We start from the raw sequence: 26,989 nt of genomic DNA on the forward strand, positions 1-26,989 counted from the left end.
ACCTTAAAAGACATTCAAACAACAAGGCGTTTTATCAGTCACTTAATCTAGTCCATTGCGAGGAGAGGGCCAGTGCATACCACAACAGGCTGCAACTGAAATGACCAACAGCTCACATGTGCAGCACCTCTAATAAGCTATCTGCACAAATTGCATTCAAATCAGATGCAAAACTACTATTACTTACCATGCAAACAGGAAACTCAGGAGTACAGGCTGTGAGCAGCTAACCTGGTAGTTACATACTAGCAATATTAGGGGGAAAAAAGGGGGGGGGGGGGTTGCGCATCCCTAAAAACATGCTGCAAATTACTGGTTAATCGCTCAGGCATGCACCACCTTTATTAGGCTGAAAATGCATGCCCTGTGTCGAAAACAAATGCTACATTTATTATGCTATGGAGGAACTTTGGCTTCCACTATAGTTTGCATGCAAAGTTTAATATACTGGACACTTGCACGACGATGAGGTAAACCTCCGGGCAAGTGGCCTAACTTAAGTTAAAAACAACATATGTATAACCCCGGGAGCAGCTAAGCTGCACTGCTACTCATGCGAGTGGCTGCTCGCTTGAGGATACCAGTGAATGAAAAACATTTAGAAAGGTGTGGGTGACGGATTTCAATTGGGACCTGCAGCATTTAGTATGTAATTTTATTTCCCCATTGTATTTCTCTGCAGCACCTGTGATTGAAAGTACGGTACTGTGTGACAGCTTTGCCAGTTTTGAAAGCACAGCCCTGCCAATGCCAGTATATGTATCAAGTGCAGAGGGTGGATACAGGGGTGGGCCAGATGGATGGGGGAGGCATATTTTCTGTGTTTACCAATGTCAGAGAAGGAGGTGTTGGGATGCGGAGAGGCGGGACAGGGAGACCTGCAATGCACTTGGAGACAGGGAGAGCTGACCAATCCGAAAGAGAGAGGGAAAGCAGATTCAATCCAAACAGCCAGTAAGTTACATCACTGTGATTGACTGTATTCAGTTATACCACATTCAGTACACCAGTATCTGTAGCTGTTTATACAGTACAGTATAGAAATGTCCAGCAGTGAACACCCCATCATGGCTCCAGCAAGGAGAAATAAATATGAAGCCAGTTTCAAACTTAAAGTTGTAAACTTTGCCTTGGAACATAACTGCGCTGCTGCAAGACACTATGGAGTAGCAGAAAAGATGCTTCGGGACTGGAAAGGAAAAAGCATTACAAAGTATGCCAAGGGGTAAGTGTGCATTAAGAAGAGGCACCCCACATTGGCCAGAACTTGAAAAACATGTAGCAGACATGGTGAATGAACATCGCCAAAATGGCTATGTAGTGACACAAAATCAAATGCGTTTGTTTGCACTTCAATGTGCAAAACCTAACCCAGATCACAGGTTTTAACCACTTGCCGACCAAGTGATTTCCCATTGCTGGGGGGGTTTGATCGCGCCGCTCTGCTGTGCCTTGCGGGGCTCCACAAAGCTCCCCTCCGCAGCGATATTCCCCCCTCCCTCTCCTTCCCTCCCTATCCCTGGCTCTGTGGGCAGTACAGGACGGCGATACGTCCTGTACCGCCTCTGATAGGCTTCAGCCTATCAGACGGCGGTGATCCCCGGCCAATCAGAGGCCGGGGATCGCCGATCTGCCTTACGGCGCTGCTGCTGTAAACAGCAGGGCTTTCTTCCCCGCGTGTTTACATTTCGCCTGCGAGCCGCGATCGGAGGCTCGCAGGCAGTTCACGGAGACACCCTCCGTGAACTGACATGGAACGGTTTCCATGGAAACCGCAGACAACCAGTTTACGCAGATCGGCGTTAACTGGTCGTCAAGAGGTTAAAGCGGTATTGTCACCATAAAAATCAAATTTCAACAGCAACTGGTCTGAGTGTAATAAGTGATAAAGATGCTAAGCCTACATTCAAAACTAGTCGTGCCAAAGAATTGCATGGTGGGGGTTCTTTTTATCTATAATCTATTCCTCCTCTTCCCTTTATTTCCCTGCCAGCTGCTTATCTGAAACCTAATCCCCTACTCACTTGTGTTTACAAGCAAGGCTGAGGCGACTCAGCGATTGGAGGAGACAAGAAAAAAAGTAAAGGGCAGAAATGACATCACGAGTTAGCCTTAACTGTGGGCAAAAGACATGGCCCCCACCAGGAACAGAATTCTCGTCATTTACTATATAACATTCACTGAAACCAAAACGTGGACAGTGTAATACATGTGTTATGTAAGTAGATCAAGTATTTATCTACTTATATATGTGTTTTTTTCCCTGGCATAGTATGGCTGATCCTACTGCTTTAAGGCCACTGCAGTGGTGTACTAGATTCATGGGAAGGAATAATCTGGTACTAAGGCAAAAGACAAAACTTGCCAAGAAATTACCTGCAGATCTTGATAGCAAAGTATCTCTGGCAATCCTCCTCCAGCCCTTCCTACAGTTCCTCTAGCAAGATGCATACGCATACGTCACCGCGCTCCATTCTCGTCATCGGTCAGGTGATTGCTGATACAGGAAGCTGCCCTGTTCCCCGTTCGGCGCGCGAGCAGCCACTCATATGATTCTAACGGTTGACCGCTCGCATGATTCTAATGCCTGACCACCGGACCTTCCAATCGGAACCTTCCCCCAACACTGCAGCATTCGATAAGGTTCTTTAATGTAATGAAGGTAACACCCGGCGACCTGACACCCGGCGTATTAGACGACCCCCGCCTTTTCACAACATTTTAAAGGAGTCATCAGGGGAAAAAGGCTAAAATAAGTGGTACTCACCGGGTGCTTCTTCCTGCTCCAAGTTCCCAGGACGTCCCTCGCCGCAGCTCTGCCCGCAGCCGTGGCGGTGATTGACAGTGCCGCTCGCGCAGACGCAGTACAGAGCGACCTGGAGGTCGCTCTGACGTCATCGCCGGGGACCGGGATGGACAAACGGCTGCGGGCAGAGCTGCGGCGAGGGACGTCCTGGGAGCTTGGAGCTGGAGGAAACCCCCGGTAAGTACCACTTATTTTAGCCTTTTCCCCCTGATGACTACTTTAAGGGGTCATATACGCCGGAATATACGGTATGTTGTTTTTAACTTCAGTTTGGCCACTTGCCCGGAGGTTTACCTCACCGTGGTGCAAGTGTCCAGTATATTATACTTTGCATGCAAACTATAGTGGAAGCCAAAGTTCCTCCATAGCATAATAAATGTAGCATTTGTTTTGGACGCAGGGCATGCATTTTCAGCCTAATAGAGGTGGTGCATGCCTGAGCGATTAACCAGACAATTGCAGCATGTTTTTAGGGTGCAAAACCCACCCCCGCTCCCTCCTTTTTCCTAATCTAGTCCATTGTTCTATCCAGTCCGTTATCCATTATCAAGTTGGTTAACCAACATGTAAATTAGCATATCAAACGACTTCAGTGTGGACATGATGTCTGAATGACTTGTTTGAACTACAAGTAGTTCAAACGACAAGTCGTTCAGAAATATCAGACGTGTGAACGCACCTTTACTCCTGTCTACCAAAGCCTATTAATGCTAATTAAGCAAATGTTAATTATCTTGGTTTAAGCATCAGAAGCACTTTCTACATCCTATACATTGGTATGCAATTCTTCCCTCCCAGTGATGCTTAGCCTAGGATATGAGGTCACAAAGCATCCTCTTGCCCCAAAGAACTCTGGGAAATGGGGTGTTCCTGCTTACTTGCAGAGGGGCAGGGTTAACATTCCACAGTGATGCACCTTACCAGCTGTAAACATGTTGCCATCTGTCATAAATTGATAAAAATGTAAATCGGAGAGAGGAAAAATTTTACAATGGGAAAACTAACTAAATAATGTGTAGATGCATATTTTTTTTTACTAAATAATTTTTTCCAGTAAAGTGTAAGGGAAAGAAAAGATACTTCTGTAAGAAGAGGGAAGCCTCTAGATACAGCAGAGGTTTCCCATATCCTACTGGCAGCCACCATTGCCACATGTAGACCCCTGGAACATATCGGACAAGAGCTTGTCTGCTATGTTATGTGCCGCTCTTCTGGTCATGTACGGTACAAGCATTGATGCTTCTGCCCAGGAGGCTGGAGCAAGGGGGCTTCTGTATGGGGCCTGGTGAACAGTGTCAAATGGGCCCCAGCTTCAGACTGTGTCAATCCTTCTGGCTGCCCATTAATGTGGTGAGAAGTGCCAGGAGATTCATCCAGGAGTTCCTGTATTCAGTGAATAAAGTAAACCTGAGACAAAGAGGAGAAAAGGATTTTTACTTACCTGGTGCTCCTTCTTGGCCCCTGTAGTCCCTCAGCTCCCTCGATACCCTTCCTGTCCCATCCATTGTTCTCCTATGAAGTCTGCACAATCCTGCTGGGTTCTGGGGCACTGCACATGCCTTGTTAGGAGCCAAATGCCTCCTCCATCGCACTCCCATGGCTGGAAGCTTTCTGTGCAAACGCAGTTACAGTCATAAACTGAGCATACGCAGAATGCTCCCAGCCATAGGAGCGTGTGAAAAGCAGACACACGGATGTTAGTGTGTTCAGGCCTTCAAAGATTGTGATTTGCCATGTGGGGGCAGAGAGGGGGCCCAGTAGGTTTGCTCAGTATGGGGCCCAAAAATTTCTGATGGCAGCCGTGGGCTGGAGATGCTTGTGCACGAGCTTGTGAAGGCGCAGCATGGCTGCAATTTACAAGGGTATCCTGGGCAGCGGTGGTGGTCTTCAGGGGGAAAAGAAACCTCTGAAGGATCCAGAGGCTTCCTTTTCCCTAGGTAAGTATCTGTTGCCCTTTTTCCCCAGCTCAAGTTTGCTTTACGTTATATTCCATGAAGTTTAAAGGATAATTGTACTTGGTCCATGCAAGATGTCCAGATGCAAAGATTTTTCTACTACAGCCTTGTGTTCCTCCAATCCACACTGGCCTCTTATAATTGTGGTCTCTTCGCTACCCAAAAAAATGGTAGACTTCTGTTAGCTGGTGGGAAGGTATAATACTATTTAGCAATGGTATTCCAGCATCAAAAGCATAGGCTTCTATATTTTAATGCACTTTGTAGACTGGTAAATGTATATTTGTGTATAGCTACACATTTCCTGGCTGAAAGTGTGTATGGTTTTTAAAGTGTGAAAAGAGATAAGACAGGATTGCCAGACAGTATTCCTGCTGCAATCTATTTACTGTTGATGTGCTGCGTGTGGTATAAATCAATCACAGACTGATTAGAGAGTGATCAATCACTTTGCCACATCAATGAGTAGTTTTTGAAAGATTGGCCTCCGGGAATAATCTAACCTAAAGCAGGGCTGCCATCAGGGCATCAGAACCCTTACAGGTGTACGGGGCCCGGGCAAAGGTGACCCCCAAGTTGCACAGCGTTGTGGTGCAGTGCGCCCCCTCCATTATGACATTATGTTTGTAAATTTATCAGGGTACTCTCCCTAATTATCTTTTGTGTTCTGTTGTTTTTTTTTAAGGGGGAGGGGGTGACTCTTCCTACTTATGTTTGGTGTTTTGAGATGGGGAACTTTGCAGAAATCCCTACCCATTGATGTGAAATGCTGCCTAAATATGATTGGGCAACATGATTTCTTTAACAGGGAAATGCAACCTTTTTTTTAGGGAGGGGGTAGGTGGGGTGAGAGTTAAAAGGCTTTTTCTTCAGCAGACTGAGGTGTGGGAGCAGAGGAGAATTGAAGGGGCCCAGTAGGTTTGGGACCAGAAATGTATAATGTGGGCCCTGACCGAAAGCAATAAACGTTTGTCACCTGACCATATGATTCATTATTAATTTGCCTAGGAAAATGTAGCGTTTGTACGTAACTCTGGGGAACTGTCACACTTCTGTTATTCTGTATTGAAATAGCACCATTGAAAATACAAAAAAAATAAAAAAAGACTTAATATGTGCCAACATAAGGCCTGTTATAAATAGCATGTGTCAGTCAGGATCCATTTGTCATTCATCCTAATAAGACTCTCAGTGAGCGGAAGCTGGCAGATGGTACGCTATTATTCTTTATTATTTCCATGCTTGCACAATGGCGAGAACGTTCACCCCTCTTCCTCTCATCCGTGTTAGTTGCCAGGCTGGCATTTAGCTTCCGGTGAAGGTTAAATACAACTAATCAGCCTTGTAAAGGAGAAGCAATTTATGATTTTATGCATCTATTATTCCAACTGTGAAATGTACCTGTCTGCATCGACAACAAACGATGATAATCCAATTTTCCATCTTCATAATGCAGGGTCAGTGTAAATCCTTGCAGGCACTTTGTCTGCAAAACTTTCAGCGGCAGGTAAATTTCCTAAAACAGTTTTGTTACACCTGTTGACCCCCCCGCCCCCCAAAAAAAGAAAACCCGTAAAACTGTGTATGTACCATGTTAACCTAGCTCATTTAAAGTGTGACTCCAGTCGTGAAACTTAGACCAAACTATTTTTAACGGGCCAGGGCGATGTTTTAGTAGCCTATCATATTGTTTTGCTGAAAATTATAGCTAACAAAGTGATGTAACTCTGTTTTGTCCTGTGCTGTGTTACCCTCATTACTGTATAAATCCATTTGAAGAGGAATTTCCCATATGCAATTAACTTTTTCTCATAAGTTTTTTTTCATAGGAAATCATTTTTTAACCTCTCAACCCTTTGCAATCGAAAAGGTAGCAAAAAGTAGGGGGAAAAGTACTGTCAAAAACATTGAGATTTTTCGTGGTTGGTGGCGGATTAAAAGGCGTTTTATTGACAAGTTGTTAAAATATAACCTTGGAGATAACGGGGGGGGGGGGGGGGGGTAGTTAATTGCATATGGGCCATATTCTCCCAAATGTGGAACTGAAGAGCATGGGAATTATTTCTGTTTTTACAGTAGCTACGATAAGAGTTAGATGATCAGCCCTAAATGCTTGGCTGACAGAGGATGTGCTCACATAGACAAGCAACATACAGTAGTAGATCGATGACGGAGCACCAATCCTTGCTGTTAGGGTTTATTAGTGGTAAATCAGTACAGGCATACCAGATCAAACAAATTCAATTCACTTTATTGTCATTGTGTAACACAACGAAATTACTTTTCATGACAACCCCACGGTGCATATAGGGAACATAGTGATAGTAACAAGGAAGAGAAGACATTATACACATATGCCAGGTATTACAGATGTTTAAACAAATTGTACACAGTGTTAATTATTTCAGAGAGGATTCAGAGTTCATCAAGTTTATGGCGGATGGGAAAAAGCTGTCTTTCAGTCTGTTTGTGTGTGTGCGGATTGATCTAAAACGTTTACCTGATGGAAGGAGCTCAAACAAGGCATTTCCAGGGTGAGTGTTGTCCTTGATAAAGTTTTTGGCCCTTCTCACGCTGCGAGTATTATACAAAAGTTCCAATGATGGTAGTTCAGTGCCAATAATGGCTTCTGCTGTTTTAACAACTCGCTGCAGGGCTTCTCTAGTAGCCTTCGTGCAGCTGTTGTACCAGGCCGTCATGCAATTGGTCAGAACGCTTTCTATAGTGCATCTATAGAAATTAACCAGCAGCTTCTGTGTGGAGGTTAGCGCTCCTTAGTTTTCTCAGAAAGTAGTGGCGTTGTTGTGCTTTGCCAGTTAGAGCGAAAGCATTGTCAGCCCAGGACAGGTTCTCTGCGATGGTGACTCCCAAAAATTTGAAGCTGGAAACTCTCTCCACAGCCTCTGCATTGATCATTAGCGGTAGGTGAGTGGTCTTTTTGGTGGTCCTAAAGTCCAGAATAATTTATTTGGTCTTCTTTGTATTTAATAACAGGTTATTAAACAAAGGCTAAGATAACTGCCTTACAGCCGTTTTGCAGTGTCACCGCTTCCTCAGAGACCAATAGGGTATCCGATCTGATACCCTATTGGTGTCTGAGAAAGCGGTAATACCGCAAAATGACTGTAAGGCCGTTATCTTAGCCTTTGTCTTGTCTGGTAGGCCTGTACTGATTTACCACTAATAAACCCTAACAACAAGGATTGGTGCTCCGTCTTCTATCTACTGCCGTATGTCTTTACAGTAGAAGGCAATAATATACTTCGTAGTGCCTTTTCAGTAGGGGATGTTGCCTTTTCAATAGGAGATGTTGGCTTTTCAGTAGGGGATGTTTAGGTTCCTTTAGGGCTCTCACATTTGAGCTAGTTTTCTGCGGTTTAATGCAAATTCAATATTTTACGTTAACCAAGGTAAAATGAAAGTCCATAGACTTTCATTTTACCTTTCACATTTTGGTGCGTTGCAATTCAACGCACCCGGGAGCTTTTAATCATCGGGAGCCGGTGTTTTCCTGTCAGGTAAATTAATAACTCAAATAGTGCAATTTGTCATCTTCTGTTTAACCACTTAAGTACCAGCGGTCTCTGCCCACTTAAGGACCAGAGGCCGCTGGTACAGAAACAGCGGAATCCCGACGAATCGACACACATACCCGCCATCGCAGGAAACCTGGGCCACCTACTCTGCAGTCTCTATGACGGCAGAGTTCCTGTGAGCCGGTCAGGAGCCGCTTTCATTGGCTCCTGACCGTGTTTTTCAATGTAAGCCAATGGGAGTTGCTTCCATTGAAAAACAGGGTCAGGAGCCAATGAAATCGGCTTCTGACCCGGTCACAGGACTCTGCCTGTCAGGCTCGGCCATACTCGGTGCAGTTGGTAACTCCCAAATATATGCAGACGTCCAGGGTTTGATGCAAGTGATGTTTATTTACAGTGAAAGGTACATGCAATGTTCAAGGCTTTCCAAAAAATAATGCAGGAACAGGTTGCAACACAAGTTCATATATGCAGGAATATTACCCAGTGACTGGCAAACGGATAAAAGTCCAGGAGCAGATATGAAGGTTGAATCAGGAACAGACATGCAGGTTATCCAGGAACAGGTTTAACCAGGAACATGCATACAGGCAAGGAAATCCAGGTACTCCAGACATGAACAGGTATTCAGGCGTGAAGTCCAGATACTCAGAGCAGGAACAGGCATACAGGCATGAACTCCAAGAGCTCATGACATCAACAGGAACACAGGCTTGGAATCCACATACTCAGAACAGGAATTCAGGACCTGAACACCAAATACAAGAGTCAGCGAACAAGGAGGCTGAAGGTCCAGCCGCACTAAGCTAGGCGAGACAATGCAATGCAACAGCAAAGCCTGCTGGGAACTCAGGATGCTAAATGCTTCCACTAATGGAGCAATTACCCTGCAGGTGATGGAACGCTCTCATGCATATGCAAATTGGATCACATTCACTGCCAGCTCATTACTGCAGTAACAGAGAGTCCTGACGCATGCATATGCAAATTGGATCGCCTCCATTGCTTGCTGATCACTGCAGTGGCAGGGAATCCTGACACTGCCGTCATAGAGACTGGCAGAGCGCGTGAGCTGTGGCAGGAGATGGCAGGGATTCAGCGGCAGAAGCGACGAAAACTGCAGATGCGCGCAGCGGCGGTGAGTTGAAATCTACGCCCTGGCAGCCAGATAGCCAGCAAAGCAGGGCGTAGAGTTCAATTATCATGGTCCTTAAGTAGTTAAAATAACTTCAGCACCCTGCAGTTGAAAAAGTACCAAAAACTAGGTGAAAAGGCACTGTCACAATTCTTCTGAGTATTTTCTTGCATGCTGGGAAATTAAAAAGCATTTTATTTATAATGTGAAAAGATCACCTGGGAGAAAAAGTGAATTGGATCGGGCCCCTTGTGGCTTATACCACTTTCATGTATCTACAAATCGGTTCTTTACATTGGAACAAACTTTGCTGCAATGCCATACTTGTTGGGTCCTGGATTTTATCAGGAACTGCTCTAGAATAACTTTCTGTCAGGGAGTGGTTTTAAGAACCCTCACCAATGTGTTCTTGGCATTTCCAAAGACCTGCACTCTCCCTGCCTGTGTAATGAATAGGTGAGTTGAGAAGGTCTAGCACACTGAGATACTGGAAACTTTCCTTCTGGATATGTGAAAACGTCTGGCTAAACCCAGAGCCAATGGCACTGCTGCTATGGATTCAAGCAACCTTGTACTTGTTTGTTATTAGGGGCAGCACGGTGGCGTAGTGGTTAGCGCGCTAGCCTTGCAGCGCTGTGTCCCTGTTTCGAATCCCAGCCAGGTCAACATCTGCAAGGAGTTAGGCCTCTTGCACACTGCAAGTGATTCCGATTCAGATTCCGCTTTTTAATCAGTTTTTACATCCGATTCAGATTCTGATTTCCAGTTTGCTCCTTGCACAATGCAAATCGGAATCTGAATCGGATGTAAAAACTGATTAAAAAGCGGAATCTGAATCGGAATCACTTGCAGTGTGCAAGAGGCCTTAGTATGTTTTCCCCGTGTCTGTGTGGGTTTCCTCGTGGCACACCGGTTTCCTCCCACATCCCAAAAACATGCCGATAGGTTAATTGGCTCCCCCCTAAATTGGCCCTAGACTGCAACAAATACACTAAACAATACATACATAGAGGGAATTAGATTGTGAGCTCCTCTGAGGGACAGTTAGTGACAAGACAATATACTGTGTACAGCGCTGCGGAAGATATTGGCGCTATATAAATACTAAATAATAATAATATTACTGGGCCAGCCAAGATGTTTCCTGGTACACCCACTTCATGTTGGAGATGCAGACAGGATAGAGGGACTATGCTCCATATATTTTGGGACTGCTCAGGGTTAGCGACCTTTTGGTCTAAAATCAAAAGGTGCATGTTCATTTTGACAGACATCCACCCACAAGATGACCCTTCTTTATTTCTGGTTGTACCACAATAATTGGTCACTATGTAAATACTAAAAATCTCTTACCAGGCTCCTAAACACAATGTTCTCTAATTGCCAGGCATTGGAAGTGCCTTGCTCCTCCAGGTGTCCCAGAATGGCTATCTGAGGTGGACTTTTTCCAGAATATGGAGAAGCTCGCAGCCATTATTCGTAACAGAAAAGAGCAACATTTTTTCTAACAGGAGGCGTTTGCTTGAATTCACCTGCATATAGAAATCTAGCTCCCAATTTTTGTTTTTGCGGAGGTGTAAGGGCGTTATTTCTTACCTTTGACTCGGGCTTCTTCTCCTAACATCTTCTACCATGGTTTCTGATCATCAGGGACGAGCCGTTGGTCTTTATCCTAGTCGCATTATGCACCACAGGTCCTCCCCTTTGCCATTTTCTTTCCTCTTACTTATTTTCTTTCTCTCATTCATTTTAACTCCCTTTTTCTCTCAACACTTGGTTATAATGTACCCAAGGCCATATCCAGTTTGATCTAATTGTATTCTTAATCCGTTGATTGATACCGTTGCCTAGACATTTTGTGCCAAATGTGATATGATCCCAGTAGCTATGACTGCATGTTTATAATACCTATTGGGACGAGACAAACAATTTTGGCGTGCGCTTTTCCCTGCGCTATACCTGACCTGGTACAGCGTAGTTGTAGCTTTTCTGTATGTTTGACGTCAGTAGGGGGGATGGTAGACCAATTGTAAATCCAGGGTTTTCAATTTCGCAGCCATAACATTGTGTGCGCAGTGCAATGTCTGGCAAAAAAAAAAAAAAAAAGAATACCTTTGGTCAACTTTTCACCTTGCTTTGTCTTAATTGCCTCCTTCAGCTGGTCCATGGGGTTAGCGTCATACTGTCCAGCGATGCTAGAGCTCGGAGTTACGTAGTCCACCAACAGAATACCACCTTTGCTCTAGAATACGGATAGCCTGACGTTTTTGGCTGGATAGTGTACTGGTTAAGGGCTACGCCTCTGACACAGGAGAACTGGGTTCGAATCGCGACTCTTCCTGTTCAGTAAGCCAGAAGCTATTCAGTGAGGAGACCTTGGGCAAGACTCCAGAACACTGCTACTGCCTATAGAACGCGTCCTAGTGGCTGCATCTCTGGTGTTTTGAGTCCACCAGGAGAAGAGCACAATATAAATGTTCTGTGTCTTGTCATATCTTGGTGCAGAACTTATTTGACCACGGGGACCAGCTGTGGCGCCTTTCCTTTTGACAGTTCTTTGGTTGTAGGATCATAGATGCAGAGCCAGGTTTTATGCTTAGTCACTAACCTAGCAAACAAAATCCTGTTTAGCTTCAAAATGGGCCAAAACTGCTTTGGATACTTCAACTTGTTGCTTTCTCTGATCAGTTTAAACATTTCGGCACTCACTTTGCTGAAAGCTTGCACAGGTCTAGGATGGAGGAGATAAAAAAAAAAAAATTAACAGTTTTAAGAATAGTATATAACTGTGCAAATATCAGGCATTTGCTAAAATATTAAGTTAGTCATATGCCCCCGCACTTGTTTTTCTGTTTTATCTTTGAAGGGGCAAATCCAGGAACTTACCAGCACCCTCTCGTAATCTATTAATATAAACCTAATGTTGTATCTTACAAAAAGCGGCGTGTTCCTTTAAGCTGCCTGTGCCGAGATTTGTTTGTTGTTGAGTTTCGTTGGCTGAGCATCGCTGGTGCCGCCACAGGCTGGGAGAATTCAGGTGTTTTGGAAATGTACATTGTGTACCTCTCCTCTGCGCCATTGCTGCAGGCTTGTAATTTACATCTCTCGCCAACTGCTGTCAGGTGGAAAATCCCAATTGGCCCGATCAGTCCTCGCCACTATCAAAACAGCAAATCTGGAGTACCAGGAGACGTGTTTTTACAGCTTGTTAATGTGTTACAATATCCAAAGTCACTGGCTTAGCCGCTCATGCTTCTGCTTACGGTCAGTGCATTGAATCACAAATGCATGGAGAAGATTTAAAGGATATGTGTACTTATAAATACATGTTTTTGTGAAAATTGCTCCCTATCAGTTATAAAAAGCATTGTTATTAATTATAAAATGTCAACCTCTTGAAGTGAACCCGAGATGAAAATAAACTGATGAGATAAATAATTGAATTTATCGTCCTACTCCTAAACATGCCTTTTTTTTTTTTTTTGGTATCCCAGGTTTTTATTTTATGTTCAAACATATTTATAAAGTAGAATGAATGTTTTGTCTCTCCTCAGTGGCAGTCTATTAAGTGTTCCGGAGTTAAAATACATGAGGTATTGACCTTTTTCTAGCTCTCCCCTGCCCTCAGAAGTTCTATTTTGCCAAGACAAACTTTATGGGCGTGTTTTTTTGTTTGTTTTTTTTACAAGAAACTAATGTCTGTAATTTGCTTATCAGGTTTATTATATTCAGAACAAGGTACCAACAAGACAGAGGCTTTCATTTGCATGCCTTAAAGTAACCCTTTCAGGCAGCAAAAAAAAAAAAAACAAGAGAAACTGCCTGCTTATTAATATGCTTTGCACTGTACATTCACATGTTTGTCACATGTCGCCTTAAGTACAATTTTTTTAAAGGGTTCTGTACAAATAATTATTTTGAAGTGACATACAGCATGTTGTGATCAACGTGCCTGCACAGCTCCAGTTTCACTAAAGCTATGTACACATGCTGGATTAAACTCTGCCAATAAGGACCACCTTCGTTGAGACTAAACCGTGTGTGCAACAGTCCCCCGATTTTGCCTAAAGAGCTAGCATTCTGGATCTTCAACAGCTTAATGCCAACTGACCCCTGAGTGCATTGTTTTCTTTCTCAATCAGCCTGCCAGAAGCCACTTTGTCGCCCCTCCTTCCTGCTTCATAGTAACACACATCACTAGCTTCTGTGTCCAGCCCCCCACAGGCAACAGTCCTCGTACATGTGTATTAATGGCCCATACTCACGGGCAACTTTTTGGCCTGTCGCCAGCACACGTGAGCGTGTGCGCGACAGGCCGGCGACAGCTCATCGCCAGGTCCCTCCGCATACACACGGCGGAGGGACCTGGCAACAGATGCGGCGGAAGCTGTCGCTGTTGCTCCTCCCCCCGCCGGAAGCCCAATGCATTTCTTATCTTGTTGCTGTCGCTAGTCTGCGTACTCACGCGGACTAGCGACAGTTCCGGCGGAGTTGCGGCGGCGACTGTCGCCAGGCGATTGAGCGGTTCAATCGCTCAGCGACGAGCGACGGTTCGGGGTGCGTGCCCGTGCAACGCTGCATACTCACGGGCGACCTGTTTGTAACCCGTGAGTATGGGCCATTAGGCTTTAGAACTAGGCTGTGCCCCTCCCCCCCCCCCCACACACACTCCCCCCCCCCCCCTCCCTTCTGTAAGGATTAATAATCCAAGCGTATAAATTAGTTTCTCTGCAGTCGGAAGTTGACTGCAATAACTCTCACTGATCATTAGAGTTCATAAGACTCATGTGGCAAAGAAGAACACTTCTGAGTGCTGTGAACAGGTTAAAAGTTTATTAGGTCACAATTTATCTGCATGGGAGTTGAATAAACATAAACTAACCTCATGCACCTGAAGCAGTAAAAACTTAAAATGCGAGCAAAAATAAAATGCTTTATTTTCTCTCTGTTTACTTTGGCTTTGCTTTAAGCGCAGAAAGAGAAACTCCTGGTCTACCCAACCAAATGTTTCATGAATATAATAAATAAATGTTTCATAATATAATATGTATCATAGATGAGTTACGGAGTCTGGTTTGTATATATGTTAAGGCCAGTTCTCAAAGTTGACCACTTTGGGATCTGGACAACCAATACGCAAAATGACTCTCTACTTTCAGACTTTGGCTGGCCAGAACATGACCTGACCAGAGCTGGCCAGCCAAGTCCTGAAGAAAGACGCACAGTTCAGCTACGGCGGTATCTGCAATTTCCAGAGTCCCGATGTCCTCTCTCTAACCTCTCCATATTTCACCCTCCGTCCTTCCACTACCCGTGTGTCTCAGAAAAATAAACTGATCAGTCCTCACAGCAGTGCGCATGTGTTTGGCCTGTCTGACTTGTTAAAGAGGAACTCCAGTTAAAATAATTTAATAAAAGAAGTGCTTCATTTTTACAATAATTATTCAGTCAGTTATTCAGTCAGTCAGTGTTGCCCATTGTAAAATCTTTCCTCTCCCTGATATACATTCTGACATTTATCACATGATGACATTTTTACTGCTGGCAGGTGATGTCAGTGGAAGGAGATGCTGCTTGCTTGTTTGGCAGTTGGAAATAGCTGTTATTTCCCACAATGCAACAAGGTTCCCACAGTGTGATGTCAGAACCATGGTCCGGACATCACACTGTGGGAGGGGTTTCACCACAATATCAGCCATACAGAGCCCGCTGATGATTTGTTTGTGAAAAGGAAAATATTTGTTATGGGAAAGGGGGGGGGGGAGAGGTGTATCCGCTACTGATTAGGATGAAGTTCCATTCTTGTTTGCGGTTTCTCTTTAAAGCAACACAGGGGCTGCTTAAACAAATATTGTGTCATTGGTGGATGTTTGCCCTCTTGGATGGCCTGGAGTACTGTAAACATGGTAGTAGCTGCACCCTGCGTGTTTCATGAAAACGCATCTGTACCTGGGGCTTCAACAGGTTACCGTCACACAATTACTAATGGAGTCTGTGGAGACTATTGTGAGTCTGGAGAGAAGTGGTAAGCTTCCTTCTTATAGGAAAGTCAGGTTTTCAGAGTCTTCTCCTTTTGTATCATTTCCTGCTGAATTGCCTTCTAGAATTCTTCTGTAGTTCCTGACTGGTGTAATATTGCTGGCATTGCCTGTCTCATCCTCAACACAAGTTATATTGTTGTAATAATTCATCTCTCTTAATTTCTTCAGCTGGTGGAGATTCTGATGTATTACTTTTCATATGAAATAAGTGCTTTGTTGTATGCTGGCTCTGGGCTGCTTCTACGGCTAGCGAGTGCATCGTTCAGCCTGCCTCTTTTATGTCTGTTAACTTTGTATTTTCTGAGATATCACACCTTGACATTTTTTACTTGTGGCCTTGTTTTCTTTTTCCTTGCTTTTTAGAACTCTTCAATGCATGCTTTAAAAGCGCACCATAACAAATAAATGTAAATATGTTCTATTTTGAAGTATGCCGGTAACAATTCAGTTCAGTTTTTTCAATATAAGAAATGCATTCATCTGTGTTGCATTGAAACACTGTACTCATCTCCTTTACCACCGAGAGCATTGTGTCTCCCATCGCGGGTATTTTCGTCCTAGCCTCTCCCAGCAGTAACCACAGTGATGTGGTTTACTTAAAAGGTGGTTGGTGTGATTGTGATTCCCCTGCAGTCAGGCTGCTCTCATGGCTGACAGGCGTTGCATAGATTGTGCCGACAGTAACATGCTGTTGGTTTTGTGGTGGGTGAGCGGCCAATCAGGCACTTCCGGCGTGACATGGTAAATGTGCTAGGCCCTATTGCTTTGCATTGTCATTGTGCTAACCTGGGGCAAATCAGGGTAACACAAAGCAGGATTTCATTGTATGTGTAATAGGGGTTTCGGGGTCTATTGCTAAAAGTATTAAAAGGCAGAGGATCAGCAGGACATCCAGGCAACAGCCATTGTTTAGGATAATAAAAATGGTAGCCTCCTTAGCCCTCTCACTTCAGGTGTGCTTTAACATTGTCTGGAGTTGGGAGGCAAAACTCCACAATGCTCACCCGAATCCTACCAGAACACTGTGGTGTTTGCTCAAAAGTTAGTGAACTACCCTGTTTGCCCAAAAGTAAGCCTTAGCATGATTTTTGGGATTTTTGATGTTCCTCAAAATAACCTTTATTAGAAAAATAAGCCTTAGTTACAGTTCACGTAAAGCGGTTTAACACCCAGCATTACAACTTTGTTTTAAAAGATTGCTTACAGCTTAGAAATTATTATGCCAGATTTTTTTTTAAGCAGAAATTCACTGAATGGGTTAAACATGACATTTTAGTGTTGGATTTAACTAGGAATCCGCATCCGTTCTTATCTTTAGTTACAAATGTATCTTTGTTTGGAATGCAATTAGACCTCTGAAAAGCCTGCCGAGGAAGCCCTCTTTGTTCTTTCAGAGCAGTGTTTATTTCTTTGTAAATAGATACATTTGTAACTAAACCTAAGCACGGAGGAGGATTTCTAGCTAAATGCAGCACTAAAATGTCATGTTTAATCCATTCAGTGAATTTCTGCTAAAAAAAAAAATCTGGCATAATCGTTTCTAAGCTGTAAGCAATCTTTTAAAGCAAAGTTGAAATGCTGGGTGTTAGACCACTTTAAACGGTCAATTTAAATTGTTTCCAGGCAGCTACAGTACACCTGTAAATAGTATAATACATTGGCATTAGAATGCAGCAGGACAGATAGACCCTTCACCAAACAAAGCCTAAAAGTAATGCACTCTAAAGACCCCACAAGACCCAAAACAATAAGGGTTAATAAGTGCCTGGCTCTTGGTAAATGTAGATTGGAAAAATAAGATATCCCCTGAAAATAAGCCCAAATGCCTTTTATGGAGCAAAAATGAATGTAAGACCCTGGCTTCAATTCACAAAGGGCTGTTCGTAACCAAAAAAAAAAATGGGTCAGTGCAGACTCTATTTTGAGTAGAATGAGTTTTGTTCTGATTCTTACTGCTACTTCTGTTTGTTAAACGCTTCTAATGCTGCTAGCTAAGCCAGCTTGTGTATACTCTACATTCAATGTACCATGTTTGTTTGTCAAAATTGGCCTGGACTCTATACCACTTTTGGACATGTATGCAATCCCTGCCTGCATTTACCATACATTAATTGTATTGTTAAATGGATTTAAAGGGACCCTGAGCAGAGGTAAAAAAAAAACTTACCTGGAACTTCCTCCAGCCCCCATTGCCCGTAGGTCCCTCTGTGTTTTCTGGGTCCTGCTGGTGGCTCCATAAACCTGGCAACTTTGGCTGTCCAGGCACAGTCTTTCGAGTATTGTGCATGCGCAATACCCTTATGTCAATGGGCGTGATGATGCACTGGGTGCCTGGACGGCACATGCGCGACTTTGGCGTAAGTCTTGCACCTACTGGAGGGGACCCAGAGGACACTGAGGGGTCTTGCGGGCTACGGGAGACTGGAGGAAGCCCCAAGTAAGTCCAGATTTGCTTTTTTCACCTCTGTTCAGGCTCCCTTTAACTACGGTATGTGGTTGTATTTGATCTAGCTCAGTGATCTGCAAACTTGACTTTCCAGCTGTTAACCATCCTAGCGTTACGGATGAGCTCAGCTCCTGGTCGGTCGTTTTTTTATTTTTTTTTTAAAAACACGCAGCTAGCACTTTGCTAGCTGCGTGTTTTATTTGCCGCTACACGCCGCAAAAGAGCCCCCCCCCCCCAGACCCATAGCGCAGTCTGGCCAATCACTGCCAGGCTGCGGCTATGGGGTGGATCGGGACTCCCCCTGACGTCATGACGTGGATGACGTTATTCCGATCGTCGCCATAGCGATGAGGGAAGCCCTAACAGGAAGTCTCATTCAGAGCGGGATCACCTGTTTGTTATGGTCACCAGCGGCAATCGGAGGGGTGGGAGGGATAGCGCAGGGATGGGGGAATCATGTAGCTAGCGCAAGTCTAGCTACATGATAAAAAAAATAAAAATAGGTGAAAAAAGCCCACCCGCGGCTGAGCGCCGCAAAGAATCAAAACGCCAGGGTGGTTAAGGAAATACAAGTCCCACAATGCATTTGCCTTTATGAATCACGACTGTGGCTGTCAGACTCCTGCAATGCATTGTGGGACTTGTAGTTCCTTAACAGCTGGAGAGCCGAGTTTGCAGATCACTGATCTAGCTGTATTTACCCTTCACCAAAAATTAAGTTTGGGGGAAAAATCCCGTCGGTAAAACACCGCATTCAGTATTTTATACTTGTTCTTTCCAAATTCACAAAGATTTATACAGGTGCGGTAGCATTCCAGCTTCCACCCACATTGCAAAAGCTTCCCAGTAAGTTAATTGGCCTTAGATAGTGGTAGGGAGATTGACTATGGCAGGGATTCGATTGTGAGCTCCTCTGAGGCCTAGATTCTTAACGTGTGGTACGCGTACACCAGCGGGTACTTCTGATGGTTCCAGGGGGTACCCGAGCTTGATATACTTAACCAGGAGTAACAAATTTAGAGTTTTAGAAAATGATAAATCTTATGTAAACAAGTTAGTATTTTAGCTAATTAAAAACCGTAGTAGATGCTTGGAAATTGTTTAGAACCAATTATCATGTACTACGATTATATATATTTATCAAGGGGTACTTGTGATAATGTTTACTATGCTAGGGGTACTTGGTGAGTACAGGATTTTAAAAGGAGTACGGTATATACCAATAAAATGTTGAGAAACCCTACTCTAAAGGTGGCCACACATGATACAATAAAATGATCCGATTTTACGGCATTTAGATAAAAACGATCGGATTTTCCAAAAAATCAAAAGCTTTTTTTCATTCTAGCAAGAAATCCTATAGGATTTCCCGTTTGTATTCAATAAAAGTTGATCAGGAATGGTGGCTTTTTCTGATCAATTTTTATGAAAATTGAATGGTGTGTGGTAATTGTCAATTTTACTATATTTTACCATATATATCAGTGGGAACATTAGAGAAAACACCTACCCTGCTTTCTGTTTCATTTTTCACTGCTCAGCCTGCTTGTTATCAGCCCCGATAAAATCCCTGGCTGAGCATTCATTCTGGCTTTGCTCAGGAACAGGGGCGTAACTAGAAATCACTGGGCCCCCCTGCGAATATTTGGATGGGGCCCCCCCCATAGGTGCCAAATAATCGTAATGGGGCAGCGTTTCACTGTAAATTAATTGTAAAGTGGGCAGCATTTTACCAGACAATCGTAATGTGGGCCAGAAAATCGTAATGTGGGCAGAGTTCACCAGAAAATCGTAATGTGGGCCTTTAGAAAATCATAATGTGGGGGCGTGGCCAGCAGCCGAGGAAGATGGCCGCAATCTAACTTTGCTCTGCACCCTCCGGCCGCATCAGCCGTGATCCTTCCCGTCACAGCGCACTAATCCGCACCAGACGAGGTTCCCCGAAGCTCCGATACACCCCTGAACTTACATGGGTGGTCGCCGCACAAAAACCTCCAGCCGATCGCACGCTACACTCCCTTCCTCTGCCCAACGCGGAGGACCTAAGATGGCGCCTGGAGAAAATCAGCGTGAGGCCTCGCCAGGCCCAGCCTCCGATGACAGCAGCGCTTCTTCCCTCCAGCCTGCAGCTAAAGGAAAACGCAGGCAGACATCTTCCAGTAAAGGTAGGGCTGACCCAGACTCCCGAGACCAGGCCCTACTGAGCAAAATAGAGCAGCTCCTTCACCGCAAACTGGACGAGGCCTCCACTAAAATTACCACCCAGCTCAAAAAAGAGATCCGTGAGTTAGGCTCCCGGATAACGGACTTAGAGCAGCGCATGGACTCTGCAGACGTAGCGCTGGAGGCGCATGACAAAGACTCTGAGACAATGCAGCTAAAACTAGAGGACTTTGAGAATAGGGCACGCCGGGGCAACCTCAGGATTAGAGGCATCCCTGAGTCGGTCACCGACCTAACCTCCACGATAACGGCTCTATTTCAGGAGTTAGACCCGGCAATCCCTATTGACAGGCTTGAATTTGATCGCATTCACAGAGCCCTTACTCCAGTCAAAGCGGAAGGCCCTCCTCGGGACATTATCGTGAAATTAACTTTTTACAACACAAAAGAAGCTCTCCTACGTGCAGCAAGGGACAAATCAGATCTCACTTTCCAAAATAATCAATATCAGATTTTCACTGACTTGGCCCCAGCTACTGTGCAACGTCGTCGAGCCATGAAGCCCTTTCTACAGATTCTGGTGGCGCATGGTCTAAAGTATAAGTGGGGCTTCCCCTTCAAGCTGTTGTTTACTTACAACTCAAGGCAGATAGCCATCACTACCCCGGAAGAAGCCCAAAAGAAATTTGAATTGCTGAAACTGGCACTACCAGCAGGTTCCCCAGCAAGCTCCCCTGCTCATAGCCAGCACTCCACACGCTCGGCGCCATTATGGGAAACGGTAAAGCCGCGCCGCACAACATCCAGACGACGCAGAAGCTCACTCTCTCCTTCTAGGATGTCTGACCCTGGATGAACATTGAAACTGCCTTCCTTCCTTTTTGTCCGCCATGGACCCAGGTTATGGGTCTCTATTTTAGACCCTTATACTTAACTGTTGTTGTTCTTCTTCTTGTTTATCACTTTTCTTTTTGTTTACAACGCTGCCGAGATCTAACAGACCACAGTCTAAATCTTTTAACCTCATAAGAGTTGATTGATCTGAGTGTGCTAGTATTGTTGGAGATTCAGTCTCACTAACCCCGCTTGTTCTCACAGGTTGATAGAGGCGAACCCAAAACCTCAGACTTTATCACACTGGTTTCTGCTTTATATTGTATGATAAAGAGTATAAGTTAGACTACTGTATTATATATCTATGCAGCACAGAAACTTGGGCCTAACAGAAGGCGGAAGTCAAACTAAAACTGCCAAAGGGGACATCCTCTCTTTATACGGTAGCTATGAGTGTTCTTTTAAAAAAAAAAAAAAAAAAAAAAAAAAAAACTGTGACGAGAAAACTTAGTGACTTTAAATTTATAGTTGGTAAGCCATGCGGCCGGAGGGGGCCGCGCGACCCCGGCCTTAGTGATGGCCTGGCACCTGACTTTGTCAGATGCGCTTCCGGCAGTTTGTGTTCTACGAACACAGGCTAGACCGAGACCTGATTTAACACTGTCTCCCCCTGTTTGGACTCCGTCCAGGGGGACACAATCCGCACCTCTTCTCCCACTCCTCTGGCCCTTATCTTTCACACTTTTCTTCCTTCTTTCTATTTCTAGTACCCAACCCTTTCTTGGACTGATCTACCCCAGGAAACACTGGTTTAACTTTTTAGCACCTATCTTTAGGCATCTCACCATAAACCACTGTCATGACCCAGCCAACTAATTCAGAAAATCTAACGATTATTTCGCATAATGTCCAAGGTTTTAATTCCCCGCAGAAAAGAGCTAAAGCCTTCAAGTACTACAAATCATGCAAGGCAGACGTGATCTGTCTTCAGGAGACGAGGTTCTCGGCCTCCTCTCATCCCTCCTACCTCAGCTTCCACTACCCCTTGGTATTCAATTCTTGTGCTAGGGAAAAGGTTAGAGGGGTCACGATAGCTTTCCGCAGAGGTCTGCCCTTTAAATGTACACGACAAATAACCGACCCAACTGGAAGATATGTGTTGTTAGTAGGAACGCTGCACGATATTAAGATGACTATAGTTTCTTATTATGCCCCAAACTCTTTCCAAGAGAGGTTCCTTTCCCATCTCTTACAAGTTATAGGTCGCCACCGAGAAGGAATGTTGGTACTATGTGGGGATACCAATGCTGTTTTGAATGAGCTTCTTGATAGGTCTAAACCAAACAAACGTCACATTTCTACACAACAACCGGGGTCCCCTAACCCCTCCACACTCCATACCCTTTTCCGCTCTGAAAATCTCTTTGATGTATGGAGAGAATTAAACCCTACAACACGAGATTATACCTTCTTCTCCAATCCACATAATAGTTTTTGCCGAATAGACCACTTTTTCCTCCAACAACATTATTTACCAAATGCACACAAAGCAAAGATTTTAGCAGTACCCTGGTCTGACCACAACCCAATTTCAATACATCTATCGTCCCTAGTCCCAAAGAGAGCCAGCTATCAGTGGCGTATGAATGACTCCCTCCTCTCCGACAAAGATACATTAGAGAAACTACACACATACATCCAGGAATATATAGACGATAACCAAGACTCAGTAGCGTCTCCCATCTCTTTGTGGGAAGCTCTGAAAGTAACGATCAGAGGAAGGATAATTGGAATAGCCTCACATAAAAAACGACAACGTCAAAAGGACATTTCAGATCTGACTATCAAACTGGAAGCGATTGAATCAGACTGGAAAGCCAACCCATCACCTGCACTAAAATTAGAAAGAGACCAAATCAGAGCCCAACTAGATCTAAAACTAACTGATGCAGCCGAAAAACAATTACGCTGGCAGCGGCACAGATACTACCGCTGGGCCAATAAATCGCACACTTTGCTCGCTAATAAGCTTAAAAATAAAATTTATAAGCCCCCAACAAGGTCAGTTCGCTTACCAAATGGACAGACCACCTCAGACCCCTCCAAAATAGTGTCAGGGTTCCATGATTTTCTGAAAAAATTATATGGCTCTCAAAAAGATTCTAATGCAAGTGAAATAGACACGTTTCTAGATGGAATCCCACTCCCACGTATCTCCTCAGATTTAGCAGAAATTCTAGGAAGAGATATCTCCCTGGAGGAGGTGCAGCTAGCAATACAGTCTATTAAACCCTCTAAGTCGCCAGGCCCAGACGGTTTCTCGGGGCTGTTTTACAAAAAATTCTCGGCTGCTCTAAGCCCTCTATTGGCCTCCCTCTTTAATGCATACAAAAGGGGCCTTATCCCAAATACATACTCCCTCCAAGCAGATATCTCAATGATACCTAAAGCAGACACAGATGAGCTCGAGATTCAACAATTTAGACCAATATCTCTCCTTAATATTGATAACAAGCTCCTTGGAAAAATTTTAGTTACTAGAATAAATATGTTTCTAGGAGATATTATCCATAGTGACCAGGTCGGTTTCGTACCGGGCCGACAAGCTACAGACGCCACACTCAGGGCGGTCGAAGTTATTGAACTGCTACGAAATAGGGAAATTCCAGGCCTGTGTCTGTCCTTGGATATATATAAGGCGTTTGACACAGTGTCCTGGAATTACTTGTTTAAAGTATTAGAAAGATGGGGGCTGGGAGACCCTTTTATAACCTGGATAAAGGTCTTATATTCAGAGCCAAAGGCGAAAGTGCAATATGCAGGATACTCCTCTCCACTTTTTAATATAACAAGGGGTACCCGTCAAGGGTGCCCATTGTCACCTATACTCTTCATTTTGGCGATAGAACCGCTGGCACTAGCTATACGAGAGAACCAGAGCATTCAGGGGGTGGAGATGGCAGGGGTTAAACATAAATTGAACCTTTTTGCTGATGACCTCCTTCTGTTTGTCACGGAACCAACCACCTCCATCCCGGAACTACTTACAATACTGTCCAAATTCTCCCAAGTCTCAGGCCTAAAAGTAAACCCCCAGAAGTCACAACTTCTCAATATTACACTGGGACCTGATATGTGTCAATATATTAAAACTAAGTTCCCGTTTGCATGGTCTAATATATCAATGGAATATTTAGGTATAAACCTGACAGCCAATTATAAAACACTATTCCAATATAATTACTACCCCCTCGCCAAACAGATTTCTCAATACTTAGTGCAGTGGTCCTCCTATAACCTTTCCTGGTTGGGTCGGATAAACGCCATTAAAATGACGCTACTCCCAAAGATCTTGTACTATTTTCGAATGTTACCAGTCCGCGTTCCCCCCCATTTTTTACGCATGCTACAGTCGAAGTTGTTCAAATTTATATGGAACAATTCACGCTCCAGGATCCCCAAATCCACTATGTATACCCACAGAACCAAGGGAGGACTGGGAGTTCCCAGCCTAAACAATTATTATCAAGCTGCTCAATTAACTCACCTGATTGATATGTACAAGGGTCCTAAAATGCCAGCCTGGTTTTTGTTTGAAATCCCAGCTGCATCCCCACAATCAATCCAAACCTCCTTATGGTTACCCAAACAGTTAAGGCCTAAATCCTTAGGAATAGTGTTGCAACATTACCTGTCTGTCTGGGATTCTATCCGCTACTCAAAAGGTTTGATGTCTCCTACCCGGCCCCTAATGTCATTCATAAACAATCCTCTGTTCATTCCTGGTAGTGAGAATTCATATAACTTTAAATGGTGGAGAGAACGTGGACTGGAGCAGGTTAAGTCGCTATTGGGTTACTCTGGGATCCTCTCATGGGAAAACTTGCAAGAAAAATATCAGATCCCCCCCACCGAGAGGTTCCGCTATATACAACTTAGGCACTGGCTGTCCTCCCTACTCCCATCTCAGACTCAATTTCCTATTATACTAACCAGATTTGAAAATTTCTGCATGCATAATCCCTTTGCGAAAGGGACCCTCTCAGATCTCTATATAACTTTAACAAACCCTTCGCCATCCTTTTGTCATGGCTATGTAATGAGATGGGAATCAGATCTGAAGGGAGGAAAGTCAAAGGAGGAATGGGAGGAGACTTGGAACACAATCCCCAAGCTGTCACTTAATCTGGCTATAATTGAATCATCCTACAAAGTTCTTTTAAGGTGGTATTGGGTACCTGCAAGACTAGCCCATATACCTGGGGCAAGTGGGGACCTATGCTTTCGGGGATGTGGGAAAAAAGGAGATATGCTCCACGTGTTTTGGTCCTGCACTATGCTCTCAAGACTATGGTCAAGGGTCTTTAGAATGCTTCAAACTCTGTTCAATAAGGCAATCCCAAGAGACCCTTGGATAGTCTTACTGCACGGCAAAATAGACTCCCTTCATAAACCGCAGAGGGTACTAGCCCACTTTATTTTTACAGCCGTATCTCAGACAATAGCGCGAGCCTGGAAAACCCAGTTTGTGTCATTTGAGGAGGTCAAACAAAGAGTGACAACGTTTATGGTACAAGAGCATTTGGCAGCTGTGCTAGATGACAAGGTAGACAAATACCAAAAGATATGGGATCCCTGGAAAAGATATATGAGTTTAAACTAAGGTGGTGCACTACGCTGTACAGGCTGAGCTCTGGTAGATTCAGTCCTCCCGTCTTCCCCTCTTCTCCCTCTCTCTTTTCCTCTTTTTCCGGCCTTTACTTCCTTCCTTTTGTTCTCACTTGTTGGCTCCTAGGAGCCCGGGATTGGGTTACTCGATAACAGTCTATAATAGGTGTATTCCCCTGAGTTCAGGACCACTAAGAATCTTAATTATCTATATATAGAATGAGAGGCCCTTGGCAAAACTCATGTGTTCCTAAACTCATTATATAACCCTGTTAATTATGCCTACATTGTCGAAGATATTGTTTGACTGTACAATCCCATTTGTATACTTAGTTATATTACTGTCTTTCATTGCAAAAAACAATAAAAAACTTTGAAACAGAAAATCATAATGTGGGCAGAGTTCACCAGAAAATCGTAATGTGGGCACCAGTCACCAGAAAATAGTAACGTGAGCAGCAGTCACCAGAAAATTGTAACGTGGGCAGCATTCACCAGACAATCGTAATGTGGGCAGCGTTCACCAGAATATCGTAATGTGGGACAGAAAATCGTAATGTGGGCAGAGTTTACCAGAAAATTGTAACATGGACAGCATTCACTAGACAATCGTAACTTGGGCAGTGTTCACCAGAAAATCGTAATGTGGGCCAGAAAATCGTAATGTGGGCAGCGTTCACCAGAAAATCGTAACGTGGACAGCATTCACCAGACAATCGTAACGTGGGCAGTGTTCACCAGAAAATCGTAATGTGGGCCAGAAAATCGCAATGTGGGCAGCAGTCACCAGAAAATTGCAATGTGGGCAGCAGTCACCAGAAAATTGCAATGTGGGCATCAGTCACCAGAAAATCCTAATGTGGGCAGCAGTCACCAGAATATCGTAATGTGGGCAGCAGTCACAAGAAAATCCTAATGTGGGCAGCAGTCAGTCACCAGAATGTCGTAATGTGGGCAGCAGACACCAGAAAATCCTAATGTGGGCAGCAGTCACCAGAAAATCCTTATGTGGGCAGCAGTCACCAGAAAATCCTTATGTGGGCAGCAGTCACCAGAAAATCGCAATGTGGGCAGCAGTCACCAGAAAATCGCAATGTGGGCAGCAGTCACCAGAAAATCCTAATGTGGGCAGCATACACCAGAAAATCGCAATGTGGGCAGCAGACACCTGAAAATCGCAATGTGGGCAGCAGACACCTGAAAATCGTAATGTGGGCAGCAGACACCTGAAAATCGTAATGTGGGCAGCAGACACCTGAAAATCGTAATGAGGGCAGCAGACACCTGAAAATCGCAATGTGGGCAGCAGTGACCAGAAAATCGCAATGTGGGCAGCAGTGACCAGAAAATCGTAATGTGGGCAGCAGACACCTGAAAATCGCAATGTGGGCAGCAGACACCTGAA

At 44.3% G+C, this 26,989-nt stretch overlaps 1 long non-coding RNA gene across 1 annotated transcript in view; it reads left to right on the forward strand.

Moving 5' to 3' along the window:
• Positions 1–15,398: 15,398 nt before the first annotated feature.
• Positions 15,399–26,989, forward strand: part of LOC137534183 (uncharacterized) — a 91,814-nt gene continuing 80,223 nt past the window's right edge. The window contains exon 1 of the long non-coding RNA XR_011024324.1: positions 15,399–15,457. This is a non-coding gene — a long non-coding RNA (uncharacterized lncRNA). The remainder of the gene's footprint in view (positions 15,458–26,989) is intronic.

The sequence above is a fragment of the Hyperolius riggenbachi genome, chromosome 10, assembly GCF_040937935.1.
Source record: "Hyperolius riggenbachi isolate aHypRig1 chromosome 10, aHypRig1.pri, whole genome shotgun sequence".
In the NCBI taxonomy this organism is placed as follows: domain Eukaryota; kingdom Metazoa; phylum Chordata; class Amphibia; order Anura; family Hyperoliidae; genus Hyperolius; species Hyperolius riggenbachi.